Below are 13813 nucleotides of genomic sequence, written 5' to 3'. Positions count from 1 at the left end.
TTTGGACAGTTACCTGTAGCCCAGAAGCTGCTCCTCCCATGGTCCACCATTTCCAGCAGCTGCCTCACTAGTGATGCACATACAAGCTTGGATACCCCTGTGAGGACACATGTGCTCACACTGTATTGGCTTCCAGGTCAGGGATGCAAATGAACAGCAAGACAATGTGCCCCCTAAAGCAAGAGACTAGTGGGCCTACTCCCATCTACTGGTAAACAATTTGGTTGCTTTTTAAAAATTCATTGCACAAACATTTTGACACTAATAGTGAAAATCAATATCTTAAGGACTTGTTTAAACTACCTGTAATCTCACTGCTGTAGCTTATTATGTTTTCATTTGTTTAGATGTTCCCAGTCCATATACAGATGTACTATTACACCGTTGAATTACGGCAGTCATACCATTTTGGGTTCTGGCTTTTTTCTCTTTCTTTCTTTCTTTTTTTTCTTTCTGAGACAGAATCTCACTCTATCGCCCAGGCTGGAGTGCAGTGGTGTGATCTCTGCTCACTGCAACCTCGGTCTCAAGCGATTCGTGATTCTCTTGCCTCAGTCTCCCGAGTAGCTGGGATTAAAGTTGTGTACCGCCACACCTGGCTAATAGCATATGCATCTCCATGTTGCCACACTTTATTGTTTTAAAGGCTACCAATAGCTTTCTGGTAAGAAAAAAAGATGGGAATACCAACATGTTGACTTTACTTCTTGAGGCATCCTCCCATGACCCCTCCATCATCATGAAGTCTTCTCATGGGGCTCTCCCTTCTTTTACTGTATTAAGAAACTTGGACAGGTGAAATGTATGAAATTCAAAACAGTGCCCATGTGTAGTTCCAAAGCTCTTGAGCTTTAGATCAAAATCACCTGGGAAGGGTGTTAAAAAGTATAGACTCCGGCTTCAGGCAGACTTGGATTTGAAATCCGATTCTGCCACTTACTAGCTTTGTGACTTTGGACAAGTTATTATCCTCTCTATGCTTCAGTTTCTATTCTGCAAAATGGGGTAACAGTATTCCTCTCCAAGAGCTGTTGTGGGGATTAAATGAAAGAACACATACAGAATGTTAAATAAAATTTTGTTGAAAGTTCTGGGGTATTTTTCTCATTATTACTATTGTTGCTTTGTGTAAGAGCAATCTTCCAGGCACTGCGGGGACCATGTTTTTGCTGCTTCTGCTAACTTTGAGCTGGATGAAAGAAAAGATTGTTTCATTCATTTCTGAATTCCCAGTACAAACCTTTGGGCCTAACGCATAATAGGGATTCAGTAAATATTTACTCAAAATTGATTGAAAAGTAAGCAGACACAGAGAGGGAGAAAATACACAAGCACATGATTTGAAGTTTAATTCAGTAAAATGAAAGCTTTGGTTTTCTTATGTTATCTTTTATTTTTTAAATTATTGTATCTTTCCTTTCTAAAAAAATCCCTACTTCTCATATCTACCTGGCAGACATGTCAAATATTAGACATTGCTCATTAATAAGCAACAGAAACTAAGTGACTTTAGTTATCTTAATCCAGATTAGGATAAATTTCATTATCCTAATCTGGAGTTCCAGCTGCTCTTCTTTCCTCCTCCCACATATTTACACAACCCCAAAAGGAAATCCGAGGAAGCTCCTGTGCAAGACAGGTGTGAATTTGCCCAAGAAACAAGTATAAGGCATCCCCAGTGAGCTCCTCTCTGATGGAGAAATTGGAGGTTTAAAAGCAACAAGAGCTACAGGCATCTTCCCGAGGGCAACTAAAGGCAGTGGGTTCTTCCAGCCACATAGATGTGAATTTGTTAGGGGAAAACATCACAGAAATTATGGAGTCATTAGATAAATAATTACTAACTAGAGGAAAATTAAATACAAAATGCTAGAAACTAAAAGAATAACATGAGGTGGTTTTCATTGCATGGATTTGGGGAAGGAGTCTAAATTCTATATAGATTTTATATCCAGAGCTTCCTAGTTTGGGGATCTTTTTGGTTTTCTGAGTTTTTCTTTTTTTTGCTAGCAATCATATTTTTTACAATGATCTTTGTTACAGTTGAAAACTACAAAAATAAATATATTAATAAATCAAGTTATTGAATAAAATAGCAAAATAAAACAGAAAAAGACACTTATTTCTAAAGACTTTTCTGGGATGGAGTTGGGGGCTTTGTCCCATATCCTTCTGGTTTTTTTCATTTTGGGATTTGACAATTTTATAAACAAACAAAATGCATTCTTTCTTTCTAAACCAACTGAATTCAAATGTGTAAATGGTGCTTTTAACAAGTATAACATCAATAACTATTTTATTTGTAATGTTTTCATTCTACTTTCTACCTGTCTTCAAAAAACAGATTTCTTTTCCCAGTATAATTTAAAATTTTAACTGAATTTCATATCTTACGAGAAGAAGGTTCAGCACATGAAGTTTTGCACCACTTGTTAGGTATTTGGATTTGGTTCTCTACTCAGTATTTGCTCTATAAAATTTGTTACATTACATTTGAGTGTTCAGTGAAAGAGGGAAAAATGTTTCCCTTGAGTCTCCCTATGGTGTTTGGAGGTCCAAAGCTCTCTTGGCAAACCAAAGTCCTAACTCCAGGCTGCCTGTGTGCAACCTAAGAGCAGCCTGGGCCTTCTCCCACAAGGCCCATGCCTCTGGAACGTTCTTCCCCTCCTGATCAGACACAGGCTGAAATCTGTGATGCCGTCTGCTCAATCAGGCATTTTCCTGAGGCCTGTGGGTGGACTGGGATCAGAGATTAAAGTGGTGGCAAGTCTTTATTTATTATGACTGCAGAGTGGTCTATCCAAGCCGTCCATTTATAGGGACGGGAGATGCTCTTGTAACAACAGAGAAAATCATTAGCGTTTGATTACCTCTCTTGACTACCTGTCTACGGTGGTTGTGCTCACGTTGACCCAATCAGGGCACAGAAATGGTTTCCTGGCCTAAGGGATGAAATGTGAGGTGGCTCACCTCCCAGGCCAGGCTGGACGCATGGAGACAGCACGGTCCAGTGACCTAAGCAATGAGCTGGAAATTCCAGACTAATTATGCCCTTTCCATCATCAGGCTTGCTGTGTGATACCAGATGAAGCACCTACCGTCTCTGGACCTCTGTCTTGGCTTGTTTGCTACATGCTGAAAGTGGTTGCTACAAGATAACAGGCAACACTTTGGGAGGCGGAGACGGGCGGATCATGAGGTCAGGAGATCGAGACCATCTTGGCTAACCCAGTGAAACCCCATCTCTACTAAAAAAAAAATACAAAAAAACTAGCCGGGCGAGTTGGCGGGCGCCTGTAGTCCCAGCTACTCAGGAGGCTGAGGCAGGAGAATGGCGTAAACTCGGGAGGCGGAGCTTGCAGTGAACTGAGATCTGGCCACTGCACTCCAGCCTGGGCGACGGAGCGAGACTCCGTCTCAAAAAAAAAAAAGATAACAGGCAACTAATGACCTTCTTAAACCTCGGCTTCCTCATCTATAAAACAGGACTGACTTTAACAAGTGTCTTTGTTGCCTCACAAGGTCACTGTGAGGCTAAAATGCACATAAAACTCCAGTGATTTGTAGAATGCTGAACAAATTGGTTTTTCCTCCTGCCATTATTAGTACGAGAGTAAAGCTGGGACTCAGCTCTAGGTCTGCTGACCCCTGTTCCAGGACCCAAGAGAAGCCAAATGGGCTAAAAGGCTAAATACCCCCTGCTTTTCATGAGCAGCCAACAAATCTTGGACCCAATGGACTGTGGTTTCATGACACAAACATTCCTGCAAGGGTTCAAGCATGTCCTAGTGTTGGCTAAATTCAGAAAAATCGCTAAGCCAGCACCCTTTGGGGCATTTTGTCAGGTTCTTAGGAAACCAAGAAAAATGTGGTGCAATATTTTTATTTACAGTGAATGTAGAAGTTAGCCACACTTCTCTTTTAAGTTCTTAAATGTATAGAAAGCTTCCGTTTGAGGATTAGACACAGAATGGCAAGCTGGCTTCTCTCCTCCCTGAATCCCACTTGGCCCTCCCTCATTATATCCCTAGTTAATTCTTCAGTAATTGGGGAGCTGTGGTCTTTGCAAATGTCACAATTTCACCACAGTGTATTTACTTCTGGGTGGATTAGCATGAATGTGTTGATTGTATTGGATTGTCAATTTTGTGGGAGTGATTTGAAAGCCTGCAGAATAAACTGTTATTTAACTTGGGGAAATGGGAAGGAAAAAATGGCAGTATTTTATGTGTTGCTCCCTTTGGTTCATATTTGCATGAAATCCTCATAACCCAAGGCAGCTGGAATTCCAAGTATAATGATAACATTGGTGGGAAGAGGTTTAGACCTGGATGGAAGGTGAGGCTTGTTGTGTAGGAGGCAATTTTTCCACATAGATGTAAAGCATAAAAAATATTTATTAGTAGAAATTACATACAAAGATTAGGGTGAAAATAGGCTTGATTTTTAAGAAACTGTTCACAGTGTAAGCCAAAAGTATTCAGCTAACTTGGTTTCCATGTAAAGACATTTCCTATCGTATCCCTTTGCGAACATTCATGATTGTGTAGAACACTTGTATGTCATTCATTTTCCAAAAGAACCTCTTATTTATGGGAATAATGCAATTATATTGTTTATACAAATCAGCTAACTCCAAATTGACAAAATAAACTGCTCTTTTTTTCCTGAAATCATCAGAATCAGGGATGGGACAACGAATGAGGCCAATATGAAGAATGCTGAGTTTTCTCACACAGGTCCTGCTGATGACGAATGAACATCCTAGTCACTTACATCATTGGATTGACAAACCTAGGGAGTTGCTACTTTCTCTTCCTTGGCTCTTGTATCTCTTTTCCACCTTGTTCTTCTGCCCTCTTTTGTCTTCTGAACATATCACTAATGGTCTCCATTATGATCATGAGGGTATTTTACGTGAAAGATTCCTACAATGTGCACTGCAGAGACACAAAACACTAAAATGGCGGCCACTGTTACCATACTGTGTATCAGAGGAATTTTGGCCACAGTCTATTGGTGACGGCTGGGTTCCAATCAATCACCCCAGAGAGCAAGATATCACTGCTGGCTAAGGCAAGGAGTTCATAGGTCTCAATTAAGCAGAATCTAAATATAAGGTATGTCCAATTATTGTTGTTTGTCTCCTTTTTTTTTAAGCAAGAAAATGAAAAACTACCATAAAAGTGTGCCAGAGTAAAAGAAGTACTGGGTTAGCAAACTAGAAATGTGGTTTGTAGTCCTCAAGACTGCTTCTAGGAAGTTCAGAGAGAGTGTGAGCACATCACTTATCTCTCGGGTCCTCAGTTTTCCAATCTGAAAATGAGCAAATTTGGCTAGAATCATAAACTTTTTCAGCTTCTAACATCTATGTTCTATTTCCACGATGTCTCCTTTTTATTAACTGTTTTTCTTATTACATAAACAGTATATCTTCATTAGTTATAACAAATTAGCAATAAAGAACAAAACTAAAATCACTTGCTGATTTACTACTCTAACTGGGCTTACAAATAAATACATACTTATTTGTAAATATATCAAAATGAGGCTATGCCAAATATCCTGGAATAAATTACACATTGGTTTTTTTTTTTCCAAAAGGTAGCACTAAATGTTTTGCTTATTGCCAGAGCACGCGGGGCCCATTCTCTTTCATTCTCTTCAGCTATTGCTACAGGCCCGGATAAGAATTAATAATGGGATGCTGCTGTCCCTGGCCATCAAAGAGAAAGGATAGAACCTCAAAGGAGCACTCAAAGGAGCCATAAAGATCCCTAGGAACTGCCTTCTAAACATTTTACAGATGAGAAACTTAAGGCCAAGAGTCAAGTGACAAGTCAAACATTGTCACTGGACGTCAGCACTAAAACAAAGATCTCCCACCTCCAGTTTTAAAACTGTTTTGCACTCTTTCATTGTTCCTAGAGATTTCTTTTTACCTTAAACAAGTAGTGTTGATTTTTTTCCTTCTGATTGAACTTTGGTTAACAGAAAAACTTGATTTAACCAACTTTCCCGGTTAATGGAGGTCTCACCTTACCACACTCCAACCTCACACCCTGTCACTAGCAGGCTCCAGGAAGAGTTGCCTTGAATGGCAGGGATGAGTCATGGGCCATAAATGGTACTTGGCAGCAAAAGTACTGAAAAAGTAAAAAAAAAAAAAAAAAAAAAAAAAAAAAGATACTATCACCCTTCACTATGATACTATCCAGGCAATATAATCTTTTTTTTTTTTTTTTTTTTGAGATGGAGTCTCACTGTGTTGCCCAGGCTGGAGTGCAGGAGCATGATCTCTGCTCACTGCAAACTCCGCCTCCCAGGTTCAAGTGATTCTCCTACCTCAGCCTCCCTAGCAGCTGGGATTACAGGTGCCCACCACCATGGTCTTGGAACTCCTGGTCTCAAGTGATCCACCTGCCTCAGCCTCCCAAAGTGCTGGCATTACAGGCTTGAGCCACCACACCTGACCTCAAGCGATAGAATCTTAATTTTCCTTTAATTCATTGAGTCTCTTTACATATTGTGCCAAATGAAGGGACATATCTTGCAACAGATACTCCCAATAGATACTCCCTAAAGGTATGTGTAGATAGATTTTCCTATGCATACCTTTAAAAAAAGGATGCCAGGAAACAATGTCAGATACTTAATAAATATTTGTTGACTGATTGAGCTTGCTCCAATCAAAGGCACTGCTTTTCTTGGTATTCTTGTTTACCATGAGATGGGGAAACAGCAGCAGCCCACGCCTATCTCACGGAGAGGCCAAAAGAGTGAAAGAAACAATGGAGATCAGATCCTTAGAAGAAAAGCACTAGGTGTATTCAGAGCTCATTAATATTAATCATCAAGTCAGAGCACCTGGTCCCTAAGTAAGGCTACTTCTTGGCCACTGAGAACTATCAGGCTTATTCTCAGTCTAAAAATGGCCTCATTCTCTAGGTCACTCCATCTAATGTTTAAAATTCCTCACCACAATTCCCCACCCAGTTTGCTTTCCTGAAGTCATATCTGGTCCTGGTCACGGTTACTTCAAGGGCATCTAGCCTAGTTGTCTTTTATTTTCTTTTTTTGTTTTCCTTACCTCGGCTCATCTGAATAATACAGCACATTCTCAAAGACAAGGTGGAACACGCTTTCTTGTCTTGAATACAATCTTCTGGGTGATTCTGATAAACCCACCTCACTCCTAGTGAGCCTCCCTGATTCCAGTTCAGCAGAAGAAACTGTGAGCCAGGGACTGGACATGGTATGTCCAGGGTTTTATCACTAGCTGGAGGAAGAGAAGCAAAAATCTCTTTCAAATTTTAACTTTTCATAATCCGTTTTTTTCACTAAGCTCCGATGTGGCCAATCCTGACATTGTTTCATTTTATTTCAGGGTGTATCTTAGCATCTCCCTATAGCATCAAGCAGATTGCTTTGCAAATTGTTGATGTGTAGTAAATACATGAACGAATAAATGAATCCCAAGTTTATTTTTCTCTTGCTACTCTTTACTTAGTTTTTACCACTTATCTGGACCCAAGTCTGTTTCAGTGGTTCTCAAACTAGAGCATGCATCAGATTCACTTGGAAGGTTTGTGAAACAGATTGCTGGGCCCAACTCTCAGAGTTTCTTATTTACTAGGTCTGGGGTGTGGCCAATAATTTGCATTTCTAACAAGTTCCCAGGATATACTGATGCTGCAGGTCCCGAAACTGCACTTTGAGAACCAGTGGTCTATCTTATCCAAACATTGCATGGGATCTCAGCTTTTGTGAAAGGTTCATTTTCAGTCAGTTAAAGATTCTATGTTCACTCGCCACTTTTCTCAGGCATATTCTCCATCAGTGGTCTGATTTGCTTACCAATTTTCTTTTTTTTTTTTTTTTGCTTACCAATTTTCTTAAGCAACACTATCCATAGTAATCTGCAACACGCGTATTTATCTTTATTTACATCTATCTATATATTAATCTTTCTATTAAGGATTGTCTTATCTAGAATATTTTTCCTTATTTATACTATTATTCTCTTGCTATACATACAAACAAGGCTTATTAGCATAGGCCCATGTCTTAGTTCCCGCTAAAAGAAATTAGCACCCACACTGTGTTTTGTTGACCATAGACTACTGTTCAATAACATTTGTTACAGAGAATTATAAAAATTTAGAATTGCAATAGTCCACAACTATAAGTATAATCACCAACACATTTTATCAGTGGAGAAACTGACACACATAAAGCTGTGACTTTTCCAAGATTTCATAGGTCAATGGTAGTACAACCAAGATTAGATCCCAGCTCTCCTCCTTCCATATTTTTTAAGCCTACCATAATGCCTCTGGGGCATCATGAGGCTCTAATTGTGTGTGGTGCTATTGAAATGGGTAATTTATTATTTTTTTTCAAGCCTACCTCTACCCATGGAAGTTTTCCTATAGTAAACAACAATTCCTCTGATGATTAATTATACAAAGATCTAGCTTTCAAAAAGAAAATGCATTTGCAATAGGTGTTCCCTATTATCATAAAGATCTCAATGTTCTCAGGCACAGGGCTAAGAACTTTATATGAATATTCTCACTTAATCTTTGAGTGAACCCTGGAGGTGGATATGGTCCCCAATTTTCAGACTTAAAAATTGAGACACAGGAAGTTGTTTGCTCACACTACTAGGATTAGAACTTCTGACTATCATTTCTTTTCTGAATCCCCACTAGACAGTGAGCTTCATGAAGGCAAGGATTGCACACACCTTAATTACTATCTCCCACCCAGTGCATAGCTCATGCAAGGAGCTAAATAAATATATGTTGAGTGAATGAATGAATGAAAATCCCTTTCAATATTCTTGGTCTTACCAATTGCTTCTACACTCCTTATTCTACCATGGAGTATCTTTTAATAATAAAAACTGACAATTGTCCTGGCATCATGATGAAACATGTTTTCTTATGCAGCAAAATCTATAGTTTATTGTTTTTGCCTTGACATTTGTATGCCACCAAATGTTTCCAACTCTTTTAGCATGATTAGGCCCCTATAGAAGGCTTTGCTTGCAAAGCCCTTTTTAGTTATTCACAATGAGTTGTTCCAGTGGTAAATGTGACTCATCATCTCATCATTCGCATTCAACAGAGGGGAAACACACAACTAAGTCACGTCCGAGGTCAAAGTCAAGTGAATGGAGAAGTCAGGCATGAAACTAGTGACCCTCGTCCCAAATCTAGTTAGTTATGCCTCCGGCTCCTGGTCTCTTCCAAGATTTCTACACAGTTCCAAGCTCTCCTGCCTTTGCCAGATGTTTATCACAGCTTTCAAGTGGAAGCAAGTTCTTTCAATTAAGCTCATCAGGGGAAACCCACTCTACTTCTCTGAAAGAGGAACCGCTGAACCAGTTCGCCTAAAATAAGAACTGACGTGATTCTTTGTCTGAATTCTGAAGCTGTTCTGACAGCATTTCTAGTTGGCTAAGGTCCCACCAGTAATGAACTGGAATATAAAAACAAAAGCTGTTCTCATGTTGTTTCCCAACCAAAGAGGGCTATCTAAGCACTGGGTGAGTACTGAAATATCGGGATGTTTATCTGAGTCTTGAGCCTGACTTTTCCCTACCTAAATACTCCATCAAGTTCCCACCAGTCTGCACACAAAAAGACTATGTTTCCGTGTTTCTACAAGAGTCCCAGAAAACAAGCCAATTTCTACAGTCATTTAGCAATTCTCCCCTGATATCTCCGGATTTTTTTTTCTCTCTTGGGGAAATAAACGAGCAGCTGAAAACAAAATAGAATTTTTAAGTTGCACTTAGGATGTAATTGAAGTGCTGTGACTTGTCTTTATTCCCAATTTTATAATCCAATTTTCAAGTCTATACTAGCATTTTAATGGTGCCACATTTGTATAGTTTCTTTGAAATTTTCATAATCTCATTAATTAAAGAATTGAAGAACATAAAAGGTAAGAGTGAAAAGGCCATGCAAGAACAAAAGCATGGTGCAAGACTTGAATACTAATTAGATTCACCGTCAAGGTATTCTTTCTGGAGTGAAAAATCACTCCAAAACAGCTACTGTGGATCTAATCTGAAAAGCAACTAATAAAGGTCATTGCAACAGTCTTTCCAGGTTTTCCAGAATTTGAGACAGCAAATCTCAAACCCCAAAGTATTTCTCTGGAGAGGTTTTCAGGTTAAACTGGGAACCACAGGTAATTAGAGCAAGCTAACTGGTAGACAGTAGCTGCTCTGGCAAATTTACTGCAAAGGCCTACCTTGCCATACTTGATGTGTTGGCTTCCACAACACAGAGGCCGGAGGAAGAATCTCCGCTCCCACAGCAGTGTCTTACCTGCACTTTCTCCCCCAACCCCTACTTACAAAACAGAGAAGAACCTCACAGTCCTAGCCCTGATTGCTTCAAAGTGGTTTAGGAGCCACAATCAAATTGAACATATAGTGGGGTAGGAAGAGGATTTGGGATAATATTTTATGTTTTATGCTTCCCTAGTTGAGTTGGATTTTTTTTTTTCTTTATTGCTTAAATCAGGGACAGAGCTTAAGCTAGGACAGGGCTTGAAAACACAGATATTTACAGGAGAAAAGCGTATAACATCAACACATATAGCAGGCTGGGTGTGAGAAGCACACATCCCACTCAGTCTAGCTTTATGTTCCCACTTTTAATGAAGACATGAATATAAGAAATAGATTGTTTTTACCTTAACTCTACTACACAAAAATAACATTCCAAATTCAGTGATAAATGGCAAATGACACTAGGCCTTAATGTGGGCAGTAGGGAGTGGCAGGGACTGTGGAAAACAGGAGAGCAATAAGCCCATCTAAAGGTGGTAGCCACTGCACACCTCCAGCAGATTGCTGGCATGCTGGAATTCAGGACCCAGGGTTCTGTCTGACATTTCAAGAGAAACCAAAAATTTGGGAATGCCCATGTTGGCAATTTACTTTGGTTTTGTTGTTGTTGTTGTTTGCTATTTTAAGCAACATGGTTCCAATGAACACTGTATGGACCAAAAAACAAACAAAAAAACCGAAACATAAAACCTGTGTGCAACCTCTGCTTTCAGGTCCTGAGAGGGTAATTAGTTTGGTTTCTTGGCTTTTATTTCCCATCTCTCTCTCCTACCCCCAAAGCCCCAGCCCTCAGCCTTCACCTGTCACCCTCTGCTTACAGCCCTTCATTTTGGCTAAATCTAAATTCAGCACACAACTTTAGGTTCATAAGGCTAGAATTTGTTTTCTCTTTTATTTTTTATTTATTTAGGTTTTTTGAGACAGAGTCTTGCTCTCTCGCCTAGGCTGGAGTGCAATGGCAAGATCTTGGCTTACTGCAACCTCCACCTCCCAGGTTCAAGTGATTCTCCTGCCTTAGCCTCCCAGTAGCTGGGATTACAGGCGCCCGCCACCACGCCTGGCTAATTTTTTTTTTTTTTTTTTTTGTATTTTTAGTAGAGATGGGGTTTCACCATGTTGGTCAGGCTGGTCTCGAACTCCTGACCTCAGGTGATCCTCCCGCCTCAGCCTCCTAAAGTGCTTGGATTACAGGCGTGAGCCACCGCACCCAGCCTAAAATTTGTTTTCTTACAGCACACTTCTATTTAAAAAAAAAAAAAAAAACAAAAAACGATGTCCTGGTGGGGAGTCTAGCCCACATTGAGTTGAATCCCAGACATACAAAGATAAGTCAACCAAACAATGAAAGAATATTTCATAGCAGTAATATTGAAATTTAAACTCCAAAGGTCATTCAACATTAGGCATAGATATCTCCTTCAACATAAAGGCTGCTTCAGTCCACTCCTTTTACATCCGAAGGAATTGAGGCCTAAAGACATTCAGTGTTTGCGAGTGATTAGAAAAATAGCTAACTCATCAGGAAAGCAGATCTAAGATCCAAGTCTCCAGTTTTCATCATCAATGTGGTTTTTATCATTAGCTATTCTGATGATACTATCATTTGATTAGAGAATATATTTACCAAGCTAAAAAGAATAAAAAGAAGACTATCCTTTGTCAGTCATGCTCATACATTTTGGAATCTATTCTTGGATGGCATATCACAATAGCTACTTAGCTCCAGAGACAACAAACTACCACATTATTATCATTATTATTATTATTACTATTATTGTATTCATGTTCACTAAGCATTGGATCCGGGCTTCCTATCTAACCACACTGCTCCTTGCTCTGTGATTGGCAGGGTCTACTGTGCTACACAGAGGAGAGGTATACAAATCAGCATAAGCACATCATGACTCACTGCTGAATACATTTTTTCCTCTGAAATTACTCAATCAGAAGATGATAGTATCTCACCCAAAAATACACAATTAAATCATTGTGAATGGAAAGGCAGACTGTAAGCGGAAGGCTGGAGTAATCTCTTGTAGCCACCATTTCTAGCTCTCAAAATCTGGGGTAGATTTGGTCCCAAGTGTCTGAGCCTATGACAAACGGGTTCTACCTCCCAAATTCTACAGAGTGAGACCATGGTGGTGTAGAAAGAGCAGTGGGCCCTGAGCCGGGAAAGAGCAGTGGCAATGAATATGTCTTCTCTGGCATTCAGTTTTCTCCTCTGTGAAGGGATTAAACGAGGTGACTATGATAGTCTCCTTCAAGTTTCAGCATCCTGTGCTTCTCCTACCACAGCTAGTGGTAACTGACTTGAGGTTTTCTGATGAAAACACACACACACCACCACACTCATAATGACATCTTTAAGGAATGACACACCGTATAGGTTTCATTGCTTAAGTGGTCAAGAATATATTCTGGGTTGAGCACAGCGACTCACGCCTATAATCCCAGCACTTTGGGAGGCCAAGGTGGGCAGATCACTTGAGTCTAGGAGTTTGAGACCAGCCCGGGCAATGTGGCAAAACTCTGTCTCTACTAAAAATACAAAAAATTAGCCAAGTATGGTGATGCATGCCTATAATCCCAGCTACCTGGGAGGCCGAGGTGGCAGAATCACCTGATCCCAGGAGACTGAGGCTGCAGTGACCGTGATTGTACCAGTGCACTCCAACCTGGGCAACACAGTGAGGCCCTGTCTCAAAAAAATAAATAAATAAATAAATAAATAATGTATTTTGTCCTGATGTAAAATAATGATCTTTGTGTTGTTGTAGCTGCTGCTGTTGCATGCTTAGATATACTCTGATATTGTCTTTATATTTCCAGATATTTGTTTCCAAAGTTTTTGGAGTATCTGCCTTTATATTTTGACAACTTTTGAAAAGCACACTCACAAATCTCAGATTTTCTCTTTAACCTTAATCTTTTAGGAGGCAGAGAAGCAAAAGTGAAGGAAACACGTGCAATTTCTTGGCTTTTGTCTCAACAGGAAAATCTTTTTCTTTTCTTTTTTTTTTAACATCTTAGACTTTTTTTCAAAACAAACATCCCAAGGAAGGGAGGAAATCATAGCCAGAGACACTGAAAGGTCTGAACCCCGCATTTCCACATCACGTGATGCTTCTTTAACAATGAGTTTAAGATTGATGCCTTTAGGGATAATGAAGCATGGAACTACCTTTCAGACATACAGTTCCTTTTCAGTTCCTTCCCTGCATGGGCCAGGATATTGGAAAAAATCAGCAGATTTCCACGTGTTAATGTTCAACCAGGTACAGTAATGGGTATAAAGCACAGAGGGCAAGACAGATCTGTTTGACACGTCCACCACTCCAGCCTATTGAAGAAGGCATGTACTTGCCTTGTACGTTGCCTTGTCTAATTAGCTGCTGAGCTGTTCCCTGGCTCCCCGCTCCTGACTGAGACTTAGCGGCAAAA

The sequence above is a fragment of the Trachypithecus francoisi genome, unplaced genomic scaffold (genome assembly GCF_009764315.1).
Source record: "Trachypithecus francoisi isolate TF-2019V2 unplaced genomic scaffold, Tfra_2.0 Lachesis_group9, whole genome shotgun sequence".
In the NCBI taxonomy this organism is placed as follows: domain Eukaryota; kingdom Metazoa; phylum Chordata; class Mammalia; order Primates; family Cercopithecidae; genus Trachypithecus; species Trachypithecus francoisi.
This window is presented reverse-complemented; position numbering follows the sequence as displayed.